General features: G+C 46.2%; 1 protein-coding gene across 7 annotated transcripts in view; it reads left to right on the forward strand.

Moving 5' to 3' along the window:
- The window catches only part of NRBF2 (nuclear receptor binding factor 2), a 714205-nt gene that overhangs the window by 634505 nt on the left and 63605 nt on the right, over positions 1-16095 (forward strand). The window lies entirely within an intron of this gene.

The raw sequence follows: 16095 nt of genomic DNA on the forward strand, positions 1-16095 counted from the left end.
GTTCCCTTCGTGCCAAAACTGAGAGGACCCAATGGGAGATCTGCTCAACATATACTCCATACGTGGACCAATCATGGACCACGGTGGTCCCAGGCATTCAGGGCATCCCAGACTATCTGGCACCCAGGATGTGTATTGGGATCAGACATCCTAGCCCACATCCTGGAGGCACACACACAAGGCATGCTGAAGCCCTCAAACATTGGGATTTGCGGGAAAGTGCATGATCAAATAAGGACTGACCCGGGTCGACCCGACCTGGGGAAGGTGAAGGGGCAAGCTGGCCAAAGGACAGGACAAAGAACCTCGTGGCATGGCCATTTTGGAGCCAGGCCACCTATTCGTGCCAAACGTGGTTAACCTGGCAAGAAAGGGTTAGAAATAATGCGAAAAGATAGCTGCCACCAGTCCTGTCCATGACACATCTGCACAGTTCATAAAAAGTCCAGCGAGAGCTTCTAGGGCCTTTGGAATGACTAGACCCAAATGTGCTGTATGGTAAGATACATTGCACACTTGTTACATGTTTTGCACAAAAGCTGCAACATGAGGAAAGGACTAAGGGAAACAAAGCTTCCCAGTCTTATGGGAATGCCGGTTTCCCCATAAAAAGTGAGTGAAAGCCCAGAGGAGTGCAGCTGAAGGCTGTGCTTCTCTGGCAAAGTCAGTTAATGGTGTCTAAACGGCAGCAAAAAGTTTGGGGGTTGACACATGGAGGGAAAATTACATACAATTATGAAATCTTTCTTAACACAGTCCACACCGCGGGTGTGCTCACGGAACTGGCGTTCTCGATTAAACTTTGCGAAGTCCTGCTTGGTGCCATCGCAGGACGCCCTATTCCTGGGAGCCAGACTCAACGCTGTGGCACGGCTTGCGTCACCGTCGGAGGAGAGGATAAAGGCCATCCTGGGCAAGGTACAACGGCTGTTGACCACGGAGGTTGCCAGGGTGAGGTCCATCAAGTCCCTGCTCGGCATGATGTCGTCATGCATCTACCTCGTGCAAAGCGTGCAGGTTGCGGATGCGGCTGCTGCAGGAGTTCCTTGACGCCCGTTGGGTACAAGTGAGGGGAAGCTTTGAAGACGAGATCGCCCTCAACAAGACTTTTCGGCAGGAGATCCGGAGGTGGGGCACACGCGCATCTTGCGGCGGGCATGGACTTCCAGACCCCAGCGCATCAGGAAACGGTGACTACAGATGCCTCCCTGGAGGGATGGGGCGCGCACACCAGAGATCTCCACGCAAGAGGCCTTCGGCTCCCGGAGGAGAAGTCTCTACACATCAATGTCCTGGAGCTCCGGGCTGTGTTCTGGGCCCTAAGGTCCTTCCTACTGTCCCTCAAGGGCAAAGTGCTACTGGTCTTCACTGACAACACCACCATGATCTACATCCGGAAGCAGTGGGGCACCCGATCCCCAACCCTATCCAAGGAAGCGCAGGACCTGTGGCACTGGGCCGTCGCCCAGGGGATGTTCCTGGTACCCTTTCATCTGGCAAGAGTAAAGAACACTGGCGCAGACTCGCTCAGCAGGGAGCTATGCTGCGCTCTTGCCACAAGTGGGAGCTTCGGCAAGATCTAGTGTATCTCCTATTCCGACGATGGGGCAATCCCCAGATCGATCTGTTTGCGACGGCGACGAACACCAAGGGCTCGAGGTTCGCCACCAGGTTTCCCCAGCCGGGGAGCATGGGCGATGCATTCTCCTTCCACTGGGACGGCCTGTTCCTTTATGCGTTCCCACCGCTGCCATTGCTTCTGTGACTCATCAGTCAACTCAGACGGTCCCGGTGCAGGATGATTCTCGTCGCACCGGCGTGGCTGAGGCAGATATGGTTCCCGGACCTTCTGGACATGTCAACATCCCCCCCAGTCAAACTCGCCAGGGAAGGAGGCGCCATCCTACATCATGACCCGGGATTGCGGAACCTGCAGGCCTGGCACCTGCAGCACTAGAGTTCAGAGGCTACGATATCTCGGCAGACTGCAAGGAGGTGCTTGCAAAGGCCAGGGCGTCCTCGACTCTTAAGTGCTATGGACATAAGTGGGAGAGGTTCTCTGTCTGGTGCCGTGCACAGATGATCAACCCTCTACGGATTACAGACCCTCAAGTGCTGCCGTACTTGCTGTTGCTAGCCAAGGTGGGGCTGGCGCATGCCTCCATCAAAATCCATCTGGCGGCTATCTCCCGCTACACCAGAACTCTGGCGCGGTCGTCGCTGTGGTCTCATCGCCTGGTGAAGGAGGTCATGAAAGGACTGTCCCGCTTGTTACCGCCAGTGAAGGGTCCGGCCCCGGCGTGGGAGCTCAATGTGGTGCTGACCATGCTCATGGGTCTGCCATTCGAGCCCTTGCATTCAGCACCGATGAAGTTCCTATCGTGGAAGACAGTGTTTCTTGTGGCCATCACCTCCATACGAACGAGTGGGAGAGATCCAGGCCCTCTCCTGTAAGCCTCCATATCTGACATTCTACAAGACTAGGGTAGTGCTGAGGATGCACCCCTCCTTCATGCCCAAGGTGTGGGTGAGAGGACTTTGCACTCGCTGGATGTGGCTAGAGTGCTGAAGTTCTACGTGGACCGCACGAAGAGTTTTCAGGAAAACATCACAGCTGTTTGTGAACTTTGGCCCTGTGAACCAAGGGAAGGCCCCCTCGAAGGCTTCCATTTCCAGATGGCTTTCCGGCTGCGTCATGCACTGTCACCGGTTGGCAAACCTACCGATGCCCGGCCGTCTGAGCCCATTCAACCAGAGCGATTGCTGCTACTACGGCGTTCCTGTCTGGTGTGCCCCAGCTGGACATGTGCAGGGCTGCTACGTGGAGGTCGACACACCTTCATGAAATTCTATTGCGTCAACTGGGATTCCAGGGAGGAGTTGAGAGTTGGCCTGACAATGTTGCGCAACTTGTTCGCTTAAAGGTGAGCCTGGTGAGGAGTTAAGAGATGCTTAATGTTGAGCCTTGCCACCTCCCGTGGTTGTGCATGTGTGTACTGCTATGTATTCTTGTATTAATGAGCATGTGAATCCATGCCAGACCCCATGCTGGAGAAGGAACAAGTTACTTACCTGTAACTGTTGTTCTCCGGCTTGGGCCTGGCATGGATTCACATGCGAACCCTCCCTCCAACCCCTCTGCGTCTCTTCTCTTGGTCCTACTGCCACTTTACGTGCTACCAAATCTGGAGATGGCTGCCAGAGTAGGGGCTTAGGTAGAGGGCAGTCATTAGCTGGGGGCAGTATGACCCAGAGACCAGTGATTGGTTTTTAGTAGAAAGACAGATCAGAAGCGAAACTGAAACTGATTTTTTTCTTTACCTCGGATTCCCAGCCTGACGGGTAATATTCATGAGCATGTGAATCCATGCCAGGCCCATGCTGGAGATCAACAGTTACAAGTAAGTAACTTGTTCCTTAATCATTTAGCTGTGATTTGAGCACTGACGAGTCTTCTTCAGATTGTTTATATTGATGCATGGTATTTTCTACCTCTGTCATGGCTATTTCTGTTTCATTTAGAATGAGTGGTGCTCCAAGTGGTCCTTGGCTTCCTTTAAGGGAAGGTTGACTGCCCCCAGGAGTGTCTTTATCTAGTTGTGCTTCAATTTCTTCCTCTTGTTGGCGTTCATTGACCAACATTTATTTTTATTGTTTGAAACTGGCATTTGTTATACTGTTTTCATTTGCCTTGAATGTAGTTTCAAATGCGTCCCAGTTACTTAATAACCCTTCTTCTTTTCTCCAAGGTTTAAAAAGGTGCAGTAGTGCTATGTAATACAGTTCTCTATGTTGCAGAGATTTAAATAACTTCATATGATTAATTAACCTGGGTTTGCTAAGTTTTACTAGGCTTTCTTCACAAGTTGAGACTGAATATTTGCCAATTAAGTCTGCTGTGACATCCTTTTTGTAGGAGTAGTTATGGGCTATGTCGCACAAGCACGTGTTTTCCAAAGCAGTACTTCTGTTTGGATAGTATGTGTCAATTACATTGTTTTTTAAAAATGCCCTGGCTGTTGGTATCATTTGTTGCTATTGTTTGTATCTCTTAGTAGGACTTTAGTACTCTTTTTCGGGATGAATCTAGACCAAGGTTTAGCCAGATAATATGTTCAGATTTGCACATAAGGCTGTACCGGTTATAAACGGTCTGCAGTCTCATAGCACCCACATTCTCTGTGGGAGAGCGTTTTATACCAAAGCTGTACAATTTTTGTGAAAGTGTTTTGTCAGATGATATGTCATATCAGAGGTCTTTTAGATATGTTTTCTCAGCTTTGGTGAGATAGACTGTGATATTCCTTGCAACTGGAATGGAATTGTCTGTCTGTTTGCATTCCACAAGAGGGCAACGGTTGCATTGCAATCATTGATGTACTTGGATGCTTTGTCTCTTTTAATGTATGTGTTTTTAGCGGATTTCCTTTCACGCTGTGTCTAGAAGACATGAAGCTATTTACTTGTCCTTTTTTTTGCAAACGGTTCTAGGGAAGTCAAACCGACATTTGTTTATAGTATTTACATTTGTTTTTATATCTATGTTGGCAGTATTTGCCACACTTATGTTTTTGGAAGCGTAAGATTTGTGTACGTAGGTCACTATCTGTGGTTTCTGAAGGGATGTTGCAGGTAATGTATTTTTCAATAAACTAAAACTGTGGTGTCACTGTCATGGACACATTTTGGAACAACTTTTATCCACAAAAGAATGCAGATGTGTGGTGCTCCTCTGGATTGATATTCTTTTCCCCAAAAGAAGTGTTGCACTTGTCTGAGCATAGGGTTAGTTGTATTTCACATGAAGTGCTGCATGGCAATGAAGCGATGGTGAAAGTACCTTGATACATCGACAGGATCATGAGAACCGAGTTCTCCTGTTGTTTTTATCTGTTCCATCTTTATTTTGGTTCGCAGTGCGTAAGATGTTGTGCAAGTCATCCTACGCGTACTCTGCACAGCTTAAAGTAGCAAACCATGTGGGTAGGCTGAGTTTCCTTAGCATACAACTTACATCAGCATGACGTTGGAACCAGTATTTGTTTGTACCACGCATGTTTGCCAACAGATTTGTGATACCTGACTGCAAAACTTCATCATTCTTTTATTTTTTTAAGCAGTTGGGTAGCGGACATGTTTAAAAAATTAGAGCCTGTTTTTAAATGTGTGCCACTCCATAACATAGAGTTGCTAGTTCACTTTCAAACAGGAGGTGGAAAACGTAGTGTACATTTGGTCTGAATATGGGGTCTTCACAATACATTTGTAAAGAGCGATATTCTGATACACTAATTTGTGTGGACCTTTCATCATATCTTGCTCCTTTTCCTGTAGGAAAGAGTAGAGGATAAGAATGTGCTTCTACCCTTTTTTTTCCCCCATATGCTCATTGTGGATCCTTTGCCTTGACACATTTGATATGTTTATAATACATCTTCAATGGTGCCTTTGCAGTGTAGTGGGTGAATTATATACTGGTCTAAAATGTTGGCTGCCGCAACAGGATCTACATGTTCAAATTGGCCAGTTGATGTTGAATCTTGAATTATTTGGGTAATTTATTTTGTTTTCCACTATGTATATATCTTTATAGTATTGATTGTTTTCTTTTGGCTATTGTAGGGCTTGTCTAACTTTGTTCAAGTCAACTAGTTGTTGCCAATTTCTTGTGCCTTTTGTTGGTACACCATTATCTAGTACAATCAAAGATTGATCTATGTTCATTGTACTCCTAGAGTTTCTACATTTTCTTTAATATTTTATGGCAAATATACTACTTTGCCACAGATGCCCTTTAGTAACTCAGATGGGGTGTGGCTGTTATGTGTAAAAAGGAGCTTGGAATTTATAAGGACAACATAGAGTGTGAAGGCTGCGACCTATTGCATATTAAACTGCTTCCTAATTGAAACCAAAGTGTCAACCTGGTCTTGCTTTATCGTCCACCAGGTGAACCCTCAAAGTTTAATGTGGACTTTGTAAACGTCATAGCCCCTCTGCTAACACTCAACTCTGCCCTAGTTATACTGGGAAATTTAAACTTTTGGAAAGTGTTAGGCAGAATTACATGCAGTACCCTTTGGGAACACTACACACAATTAAGACTACAAGTGACAGTACAATTTCACCTTTGGTGCAAATCTGTACTACAGTTATAGTGGTAGCAGTAGCGGAGCAGCCAGATTTATCTCCAGAATACGTGAGCAGTACAAGTGTTTACACAAGGGACAGCAATTACTATGGTTCAGGCAAACACTGACTCAAGGTTTCGAAGTAAAAGAATATATATTTATTTACTGAACAGTGGTATAACATTTCACTATTATAAGCACGATAAAAATCACAATCAAAAATACACCACTTCCCTTAAATTCTAGACAAGTTAGGCTCACAAAATGAAGTGGGAGCAAAATAGCACTCCAGCAATTTAAAAGGGAGGGAAAGACAAATTTATTAGAAATGAGGCAAAACCAACAGGTAAGTAAGCAGGGCAACTGAGCAAGAGAGACTACAGGGGTAAAAATCAGATAGAAAAGGCTTAGGGCCAAAGTCAATGGTTCAAAAGTCTTTTGCTCAAGAGAATAGGTTCAGTGTAGTTTGCGGTAAAGTTCGTGGGACACAGTTTCTGTATGAGGTTGGTCGGTAGAAAAGTTACGTAGAAGAGGAGGATAAGCCCTCGGATTGGCGAAAGATTTCAAACACTTTCACTGCGACTGAGGGAAACGCACAACCGGATTTGCACAGTACCTTTAAACGGAGAGGGAGCTGTAGCTCAGGCAGGCGTTTCTGGTGGTTCCTGCAGGCTCACGGTTCTTGAAGCGACTGTCGGACTGACAAGAAGTAGGAAGATTGGAGGGACCTGCGCCACCCAGGGAAGAAACCAGCAGCAGAGCAAAACAACGAATAAAAGGTGCGCTCCTTAAAACCCAAGCAGGGTCCGACCTTCCTGGATATCCGGCCCACTGTAACTCTGTACAGCGAATTCGACCAAAGGAGGGGTTCTGGCTTGCAGTTTGGGCAAACTGGTTGGTCCCACCAGCTCAAGGGAAGATGTTTCCTGGAGGATCTTCTCTGTTGTCGGATTTGGAGATTCGGACCTGCAGCAGGGCTTCACCGGGCGGTTCAGTCGTTGTAGGGGCCCTCTTCTTCCAGTTCTTTCGTTCCAGTGGCAACTCTGCTCTCCCAGTCCCAGAGACCTGCTTTTTATGCAGTTTTCCCCCATTCATACAGCCTGGCTGTCAATCGCACAGCAGGGTGGCTGGCCTGGCAAGGCCAGTCCCCTTAGCCAATCAGACAAGAGTGTGACTTGGGTTGCTAAGGCAACCCATGGCAGGGGTCCGAAGATCCCTCCCTCACATCCTGCCCCTCTAGACTATCAGGCGCCTTAAGTAGGGCTTCTGTGCAGAAGCCTGAGAAAAGACAGCGAACAAAGGAATCTTCCCCAGTTTGGCGCGTAGAGTAAAACACGAGAAATACTTTAACAAAAAGAAATGGCGAATAAACCCAGCCTGAACCAAAAGTGTATTTGGTATATAGTATAATCGCGGTAGAAAAGTTTGGGTAGATACCACTGCCACCAGCCAAGTCTTAACGTTAAGGGAGCAAAACAAGGCTCCAAGAGGCACAGACAAAAAGGGATAGGAGTTAACCCTTTCCAGTACTCCATGTAAAATGGGGTGTACTGGGTCGGTAATTTAAAGTGACTAAATAAAGTTAATGGCAACTTTACCTGTTTCTGGGGGACAGTCAGCCCCAGAAGAATGGAGTCACTGGGAAGTCTCAAAGACAACACAGTGTCACTGCACTGAAGGTGCTGTGTAACACACACATAAAGTGGTGCACCTGGACTAGGTGAGACTCCAGTGCCCAAGATCGCACAAAAAGTGAAAACACACAGCAAAACACATGTAAGAGTGGGAAAAAGGCTCACACTCTTACCAGGTGAAAAAATAAACCCTAGAAATCCAGCAAAGCTGCTGAGGGACTCATTAGGTAACGGGAATCAGCCATTTATTGAGAATTCTCCCTAACAGAAAGGACATATTAAGGATTTTAAAAAAAGCCCTGGAGCTGGGAAAAGCCCTAAAAAGCCACCAGATAACTATTCACAATTCCGAACAAACGCATATAAAAGGACATATCCTTGACTGGGTGGGAAGTGGAAACATTCTCCTTGATAATGTTGTCACTACACCCTGTATTTGGTCAGGCCACTTTTCCGTTTAATTTCAGTTGACCCTTCCGTCCCCTCCATTAAAAATGCACAAACCTGTACGTAAAGTACTGAATAGGAACTTGAAGGCTGTTACAGCACCTGTTCTTTCAAAATGTCTAGAGACTATTATGACCAAAACCGATGACTTGGATAGCCCGGAAGTCCTTATCAGCACTTATAACGAGGAGATTTTAAGCATGTTAGATCAGGTGTTTCCTTTGAAAACTAGGACCGTTAGAGATGCTCCTAATCGCCACAAATGGTTTACCCCAGCCTTGTTAGAATAAAAAAACCACTAAAAGGCTGAGAGAACACTGTGGAAAGCTTGGTAGCTTGGAAGCACATGGCAAAGGAATACAAGGCTAAAATCCAGGAAGCTAATTGCAATTTTTACAACAAACAAATTGCCCATGCCGGAAATCAAACTAAGGAACATTTTAGACTCCTTAGGTCCTGAGAGAAACCCATGAGTACCAATCCTACCATTAAACCGACTAATGAAGATTGCAAAAGAGTTCAGAAAGCCTTTTCGGACAAATTGAAAATTGCCCAAAAGAAAATCTTGGAAGAATTAACCAGGAACATTTCACATACTATAGCTACTTCGGAAAGTTGTAGCAAAGATGGGAAGGAGGAAGGTACCATTAATTTAAAAATGAGTTCCCAATTTTCAGAAGATGGAAATCAAAATCAACAGAAATCCCACACTGTATTTAGGATTAAGGAGCTCACAACGATAGAAATCCACAATGTCCTGAAGACCATGTACCCCACAAGTTGTCCGGGTGAACTCCTTCCATCTAAGACAATATTAGAACACAAGGATATTTGTGCGTCTTTCCTCTGTCCCACCCTCTATAAAAAAATGTAGCAGTCACACCATTACTAAAAAAGGCTGGTTTAGACCCTAATGATGCGGCCAATTTCGGCCTATCACCAACACACTCTTTTTCTTGAAACGAACTGACAAAGTAGCCACACTCCAACTTCAGACTCCTATTGCAAGTATGGGTATTCTACATAAGAAGCCATCTGGCTTCCGTAGTTTCCACGGCACTGAGAGTGCTTTATTGGCCTACAGACACGCATGCTCTCTGGGCTGGAGTCGAGCAAGTCGGGCTGCTGATGCTGTTCGATCTATCGGCAGCCTTTGACTTGCTAGACCACAGGATCCTGCTGCATCGGATGGCCACCGTTGGGCGTCTTTCGGTGGAGGCAATACACTGGCTTAAGTCCTTCCTCGAAGGACACTGCTCATGTGTTCACTGGGGTGAAAGTGTCCGATGCCGAGATCACCACCTGCGGTGTCCCCCAGTCGGCTTGCCTCTCTCCCTTGCTTTTTAACATTTATATCATTCCATTGTGTATGGATTTGGAGCGTGTGGGTCTTTTCTTCTGCAATTATGCAGGCTGCTTCCAGCTGCTACTGGAGATCAGTGTGGACTATGAAAAAGACAAACAGAAGCTCGACCTGGTCTAGCAGACCATAAAGGGTTGGATGTCCTCAAATTGGCTATGCCTCAACGCCACCAAGACCGAGCTTATGCTACACGGCCCCCAGCAAGCCAGAGACAAATTGAGTCATTCCTGTACTAGTTTCTCGATTGACGGCAACCAGATTTCAGTGGTGCATAAGGTGAAGACCCTGGGCACTTACCTGGAAGCCAGTTTGGATAGCGGTGCACACGTAGAAGCAGAGGGGTGCACACGGAGAAGCAATTGTGAAAGGTACCAACAACCATCTCAAAGTACTATGGCAAGTTGCCCCACTGGTTTCCGAGGAGAACCGTAAAAAACTAGCAGAGTAGATTACTGTAATGCCCTCCTATGGGGAGCTAACAAGGCAGATATCCAAAAATTGCAGAAGATCCAGAATGCAGCAGTGCACATTGTTTATCAGAAGAAACTACACTGGCTGTCTGTCTCACCAAGGACCCAGTTCAAGTTGTGACCACCTGTCACAAATGTGTTTTTGGTGATGCCCCGGCTTACCTCAAGAATAGGTTGAGCCTCTACCAACCTAAAGGAAACCTGCAATCTGCAAAGGCATGTCTTTTAGAAGTTGACCGCGTTAAGAGGGTCCGTGGAAATGGTCATGCCTTTCATGTGCAGGTGGCACATGCCTGGAATGCTCTACCTGAACACTTATGTAATGAAACAAACCATCTGGCCTTCAGAAAACAGTTGAAGACTATCCTGTTTGTGTTGTAAGATTAGATAGCTATCCACCTTTTATCTTTCAGTGCACCTGGATGCCCTTGGGCTTTGGCGCGTTATTAACATAACATGAGGGTAATTTGGCTGTTTGCAGCTGAAGGCGTACTATAGCTTGAAATCGGTGTAGTGTTTGGATTATAATGCTTTCATACACGTTAATTTGTTGAGCTTTTGGAAGTGGGAAAGTTATTAGTGATAGCACGTGATGGCATTTGGTTATTGTGAAGCTCTGTGTTGCAGTACTTGAGCGGTCAATTATTTTGTATTTATTTTCTGCTGTTAGATATAAAGATAATTGGTGCTATTGCGATTCTTTTTGTCTTCTATTTTGTAGGCCAGATCTACTGTTTTTGTGATATTTTTTATAAAACGTTCTCTAACAGACACATACTTGGTCTGGGATTTCCACAGATGTGTTTTGAAACTCAACTACTTATTTCGGATGTGCTCTATTTTTTTAAGGACTTCTTTGGCTGTTCCATGTAGGACAATGTTATTTAAATGTTGTAGTTCTACTAGAGCAGATGTTTTTGTATAGTATAGTCTATGCACAATATTCCGTATAGCGGAATGGTGTGTTGCTAACATTTTTATGTGGTTGAAGGTGCTTTTACAAACAGTTCCTGAAATGCAAGTGAAGGCAAGTCCCTGAACGCTCAAACCAGGGAGAATACAACCCGGTAGGGACGAAAGGCCCAAGTCGATCTGATAAGGATAACCAGTTTTAATCTCATACGCAGGTGAGAGTAACGGTAAAGAACTCTGCTGCTAAGAACGTTCTGCCAAGATATGGTACAAGCAGAATTTTATAAAGTACAACATCGCCATACATGATGAAATACATAGGGTAAAATCCTGCGCAGCTTGTTGGTGTGTGCCTATACAGGATCCGCCTGCCCCATAAGATTTGCCAGGCCATTGCTTCCAGCCCAATCCGTCAGTCTTCCTTCATGAGGGTGCTGCAGTGATCATCTTCTCATGTCAAATCTCAGAAAACAAATTCTACTCCTACCATACACTGTTTTATCACTCCTACTGTTCGCTTGGCAGGCCTTAGGACGGGCACAAAGGAGGTTCTGGGGCACTCTAACCTTCACACACACATTTCACTCACTCCCCTCCGCGCCATCCGGCTCCAAGGTTTCCACCCTCGTTTTGAACTATAATATATCCCTCCCAGCACCTCGCAATACAAATCATACGATTGTCGCGTCAACGATATACCCTGTCTGTCCTCTTTGAACCTCTCGGGTCTTGTTACTTTAAGGTTGGTGGTTAAAGGGCACCTGGTGCCATGCAATTCAGATATCTCAAGTTTTAGTCAGTTAAATGGGCCATAACTCGTGGTTGCTTGGGGATGGGTTGTCATGCTTTGACCAGTGTGAGATAACATGCCCACCAGGCGCCGGTCTGTGATCACAGCCTTGTAGGGTACATTCCTCTCGAGGAAAAAAAAAATCTTTGCAACACTGTTAAAACAATGAATAGACGTGTCGGTTGGGGGCTGTGCTGTCATCATGGGGGTTAAGGCATGGCCGGATATTTCCCTCGTCTCGCAATTTGGGCCCAATGCATGCAATGCTGCGTTTTTGTGCGCAGGCCTTTCCTCCTACCTATGGTTACTAATATCTATGCAAAATAGCAATACTTACTGCACTGTATGCTGTACTATGTGGATAAGAGTATATTTGGTTATATTGAACTAGGGTCCCGTTAAACTGCGAGGTGGTCCTTTCACCGCCCCCCCCCCCTCCCCTTGGCCCATCATAGTGCTTTGAATGCATCTATCCTCCCTCTCAAGTGCCTAGGGCGGAGTCAGCCACCTTCCCAACATTCCCCTCTTTCGTTACTTCTACAGTAGAACACTCTGCCCTACCTCTGCGCTCCAGCTCCCCCGTCTCTGCTTCCACCTATGGCTGATTTCCCATTATTGGCACCAGGCCCTACACATTGACTGCAAACTCGCCCCTCTGCGTGCGTACACGTCCGGTGAACAGGTCGTGTAGATGCAAGAACCCCAGCCAGGTCCACCCATACCTCTTTATAATTTTCTGGATCAGGGGGTGGAGAAATAATAGTGTGGTATAGATGATCAACTTCATCTCCATACGGAATGGGGAGCATTTCATGTTTAGGACCACCTTGTGAGACATCATTTTGTACTTCAATATTTTTTGTTTCACAACGTGCTTTTGGAGCCCCAATCAATACCATCATTCTTGTGCTATTAGTTGCACATTGGCACAACATCGAAGGGCCAGCTGACGGGTGCAAAAAATAACCAGGATGAACACAATAATGGGCATTAACATCTTCATGATCTCTCCAAGCCACGATGGGACCCAGCTAAATGCCAAGGTAAACCAATCCCTGTCCTGTACTCCTCCATCCTTCATGCCAACCCCCAGGCCATGGACAGCTGCGATGATATGGGATAATGATGCGTTCTCCGCATCCTCTGGAGGCAGGAATGTGCAGCAAGAATCTCCAAATGTTTTGCAGTCCCCCACCTTGCATTGCTGTTAAAATGTCCAACGCACAGCAATTTTGCATCATCAGAAGTCTCCATGCACGCAGCTCAACCTTAATCACGCTGAACCCATTCTCTGTGCTGTTCGCAAGCTGGACCAGCTCCCATCTTACGATCTGCAACCATTTGGCATTTGCTGCGGCCTGCACTCCTGGCAAAAGTAAAGATGCAAAAAAGGATTCTCCTGGCCTGAAGAGCCTGTACTCTTATGGTATTTCAGCAAGCAATGCAGAAGAGTCTTTGGATATGTATTTAGATCTTTTCATCCTCTTTGGTTGTTGGAACTGTCCTTTTCCTGGCAGGATATGGAGCTCTTGTGTGGACAACATGCTCTTATCTTCATTTACGATTATCGGTAGACTAGTTAATCCTTGGAAGGCAGTGCTCCCCCTTCAGGTGTTCTTCTGGGATTACTAATAGTGCTCAGTGCAATGTGGCCAGCGAACCGCAGCCCCTCCATGGTGGCGAATGGTGCAAGTAAACCTGTTGGCCACAGACCCAGTAGTAATCCTTAATGCTGCTGTTCTTATTGTACTGTTCGTTTGAGCCGACAAAAACTGTACCCTTGCTGCGAAAACAAATTCTATATTCTTCTTCCTTGTGCACTCGCACCAGCTTTCCCATTGTTGCAATACATGTCAACTTTGCAATATACTCTGTCCAGATTTGCGCAGAGATTGTCCACTCATGCAATCCTTTCCTTGCTATGTTACTAGTTCCTTCTGCCAAGCAAGGTAGTGTGGTTCCCATCAGTTGCTATTGACATGCGTACGCCCTTTCACCATCAGATATGGCAGCTCCACACACTTCATGTCTTTTGGACCGCCGCTGCCATGTGCTAATCTGGACCCAACATTTGCAATTGCACACTATGTGCCCGGACCATCCCTTTTATTTAGCTGGTCAAGTGGCACAGCGAGTAGAGCGCTCGCTTTAACACCGGTGCAGAGCCTGTTAACGCAGGTTCGAATCCCAGCAGGGCCAAACTCAGCCTTTCATCCTTCCGAGGTCGATAAATGAGCACCACACACCGTGGGTAATAATAAGCAGCGCTCAGATACCTGAGGGTTCGTAGCGCTATATAAATGCCTAATTATTATTATTATTATTATTATTATTATTATTATTATTATTATTATTCTGCATAGTGCTAGATGAACTAGGCATTCTGCCTCTATAATTGGAACTGCTAGCGGTACTAACACCTTGGCAGCCCCTGACAGGTGCGTACTGAGTGAACACACATAACCGCTGCTATTCAGTCTCCCCACACCACTCCTGTCAGAATAGCATGAGTTGGTGAACTCGGGATGATGAATATCCTCATCACATCCAAACCCAGCCCTTGATGCCTGTCATACTTTCGCCATACTTCTCGTTTCGTTATTCCGTACCGGTTTTCAAGGATGGCAGCTTCGCTAGTGCTATCAGAAATAAACTATCGTTCCACAGTGGTAGACTATCTCCTACTTGCTGAAATGAACCTTTTCACTGTTTCCCCCCACTGACGTATTGTGCTTATTAAACTCATTAAATTCATTTCTATTGTTAATTTTAGTGGTCACATTAGTGGTCATATATGTAACTCCACTCATATTAACATGTATACGTATTGCCCTGTTTGGATAATATACAATCCTATTCCCCCTATTGCCTTCTTTATAGGACCTCCCCCTACAACACCCTAATACAATCCCAATAGTACAATCAATAACACAGAGACCTGCGACAATAGTCCATCCACAATAATAAACATAGGTCCATGTTTTCTCATTCGTACATCTACACCTTGGATCCCTACTTAATAGATTTACATTAGTCCCACCCATCTTCTTTCCTGAAATAAAAACAGAGCGCAAGACAACGAAAGGAAGAAACGTACAAGACGTACTTTGTACACAAAGAAAGAAGAAAAAGGGAGAGAAAAGAGGGATAGAAAGAAAGAGGGATAGAAAGAAAGAGAGAGCGAGAGAAAGAGTGAAAGAGATGCACCTGAAAAAAGAGAGATCAGCTAGCAGCTAGGCTTCGGCCTGCCACTGGAGTGTGCTAACGCACACATTGCCCCTGGACAGGCCGGTAAATTAGACTGGGTACACGTACTGCTACCCTTTGTTTTAAGATAATTGATGTACCAGTGTACTCTCTGGAAGTGCCCAATGAAAGTCAGAAATGTGGACCAAATAGCTCAATTCTTTTACTCTTACAGCGAGGGGAGCACAAAACACCACTTCATAGGGCCCTTGGAACTGAGGGTTATTCCATTTACGCACAAAATTGCAGACGTATGAGGTTCCCAGGCAGGAGTCGTTGCGTGATCATATGCTCAGGATCTCTCACTGTCTTGATATGCAGTGTCTGTCGTCACAATTATGGGAGGTGCAATCTGTCAGGAGACCCTTTTTATGGCTCTAGTTACTGCAGTCACATACTCCTCGAACTCATCGCTAAGCACCGCTGCTGCCCTATGTGCGTCTGAAGCCTTTCTGACAGGGGATATAGGAGTATGCATACGCCGGCCATGGACCACTTCATGGTGTGACAAATGGTCGTCTTTGCTTGGCTGATTGCGTAAACTGAGGGGGGCCTGGGGCAAACGGTGCACCCAATTTTTCTTCAATGTGGTACACAGTTTGGATAGCCTACTTTTAAGGAGCCCATTTATCCTCTCCACATTGCCATTGGCCTGTGAGTGGTAATTCGAACACATCCGATGCTTGATGCCAAGCCCTCGCAGGACAAGGCCACTGTGTTGTGATGCAGGTGCGCAGGATACGTTGCCAGACGACACGTAGCATGTCTCGCTATGTCCACACTTCTGAGCCTATATAATCCGAGTTTGGAACCCTCTGTGACAAAGCCCTCGCAGGTCAAGGCTGCGTTGTTGTGACGCAGGTGCGCAGGAGACACTGCCTGACGACACGTAGCACGCGTTGCTATGTCCATGCTTCCGAGACTATATTATCCAGAGTTCAGACCGACTGCGGTGAAGCCCTCACAGGACAAGATTGCAGTGTTGAGCGACGCAGGTGTTTGGTGGCAATGGGGTTGGGCTGTAGACAGTGAGTGCGGACGACCTCACCCTCCTGTCTGCGGCCGCTAGGTAAGAAGTTGCTGGACGAGTTACCTTGCTTCG

Source organism: Ambystoma mexicanum, chromosome 8 (genome assembly GCF_040938575.1).
Source record: "Ambystoma mexicanum isolate Mex_15411 chromosome 8, UKY_AmexF1_1, whole genome shotgun sequence".
NCBI lineage: Eukaryota > Metazoa > Chordata > Amphibia > Caudata > Ambystomatidae > Ambystoma > Ambystoma mexicanum.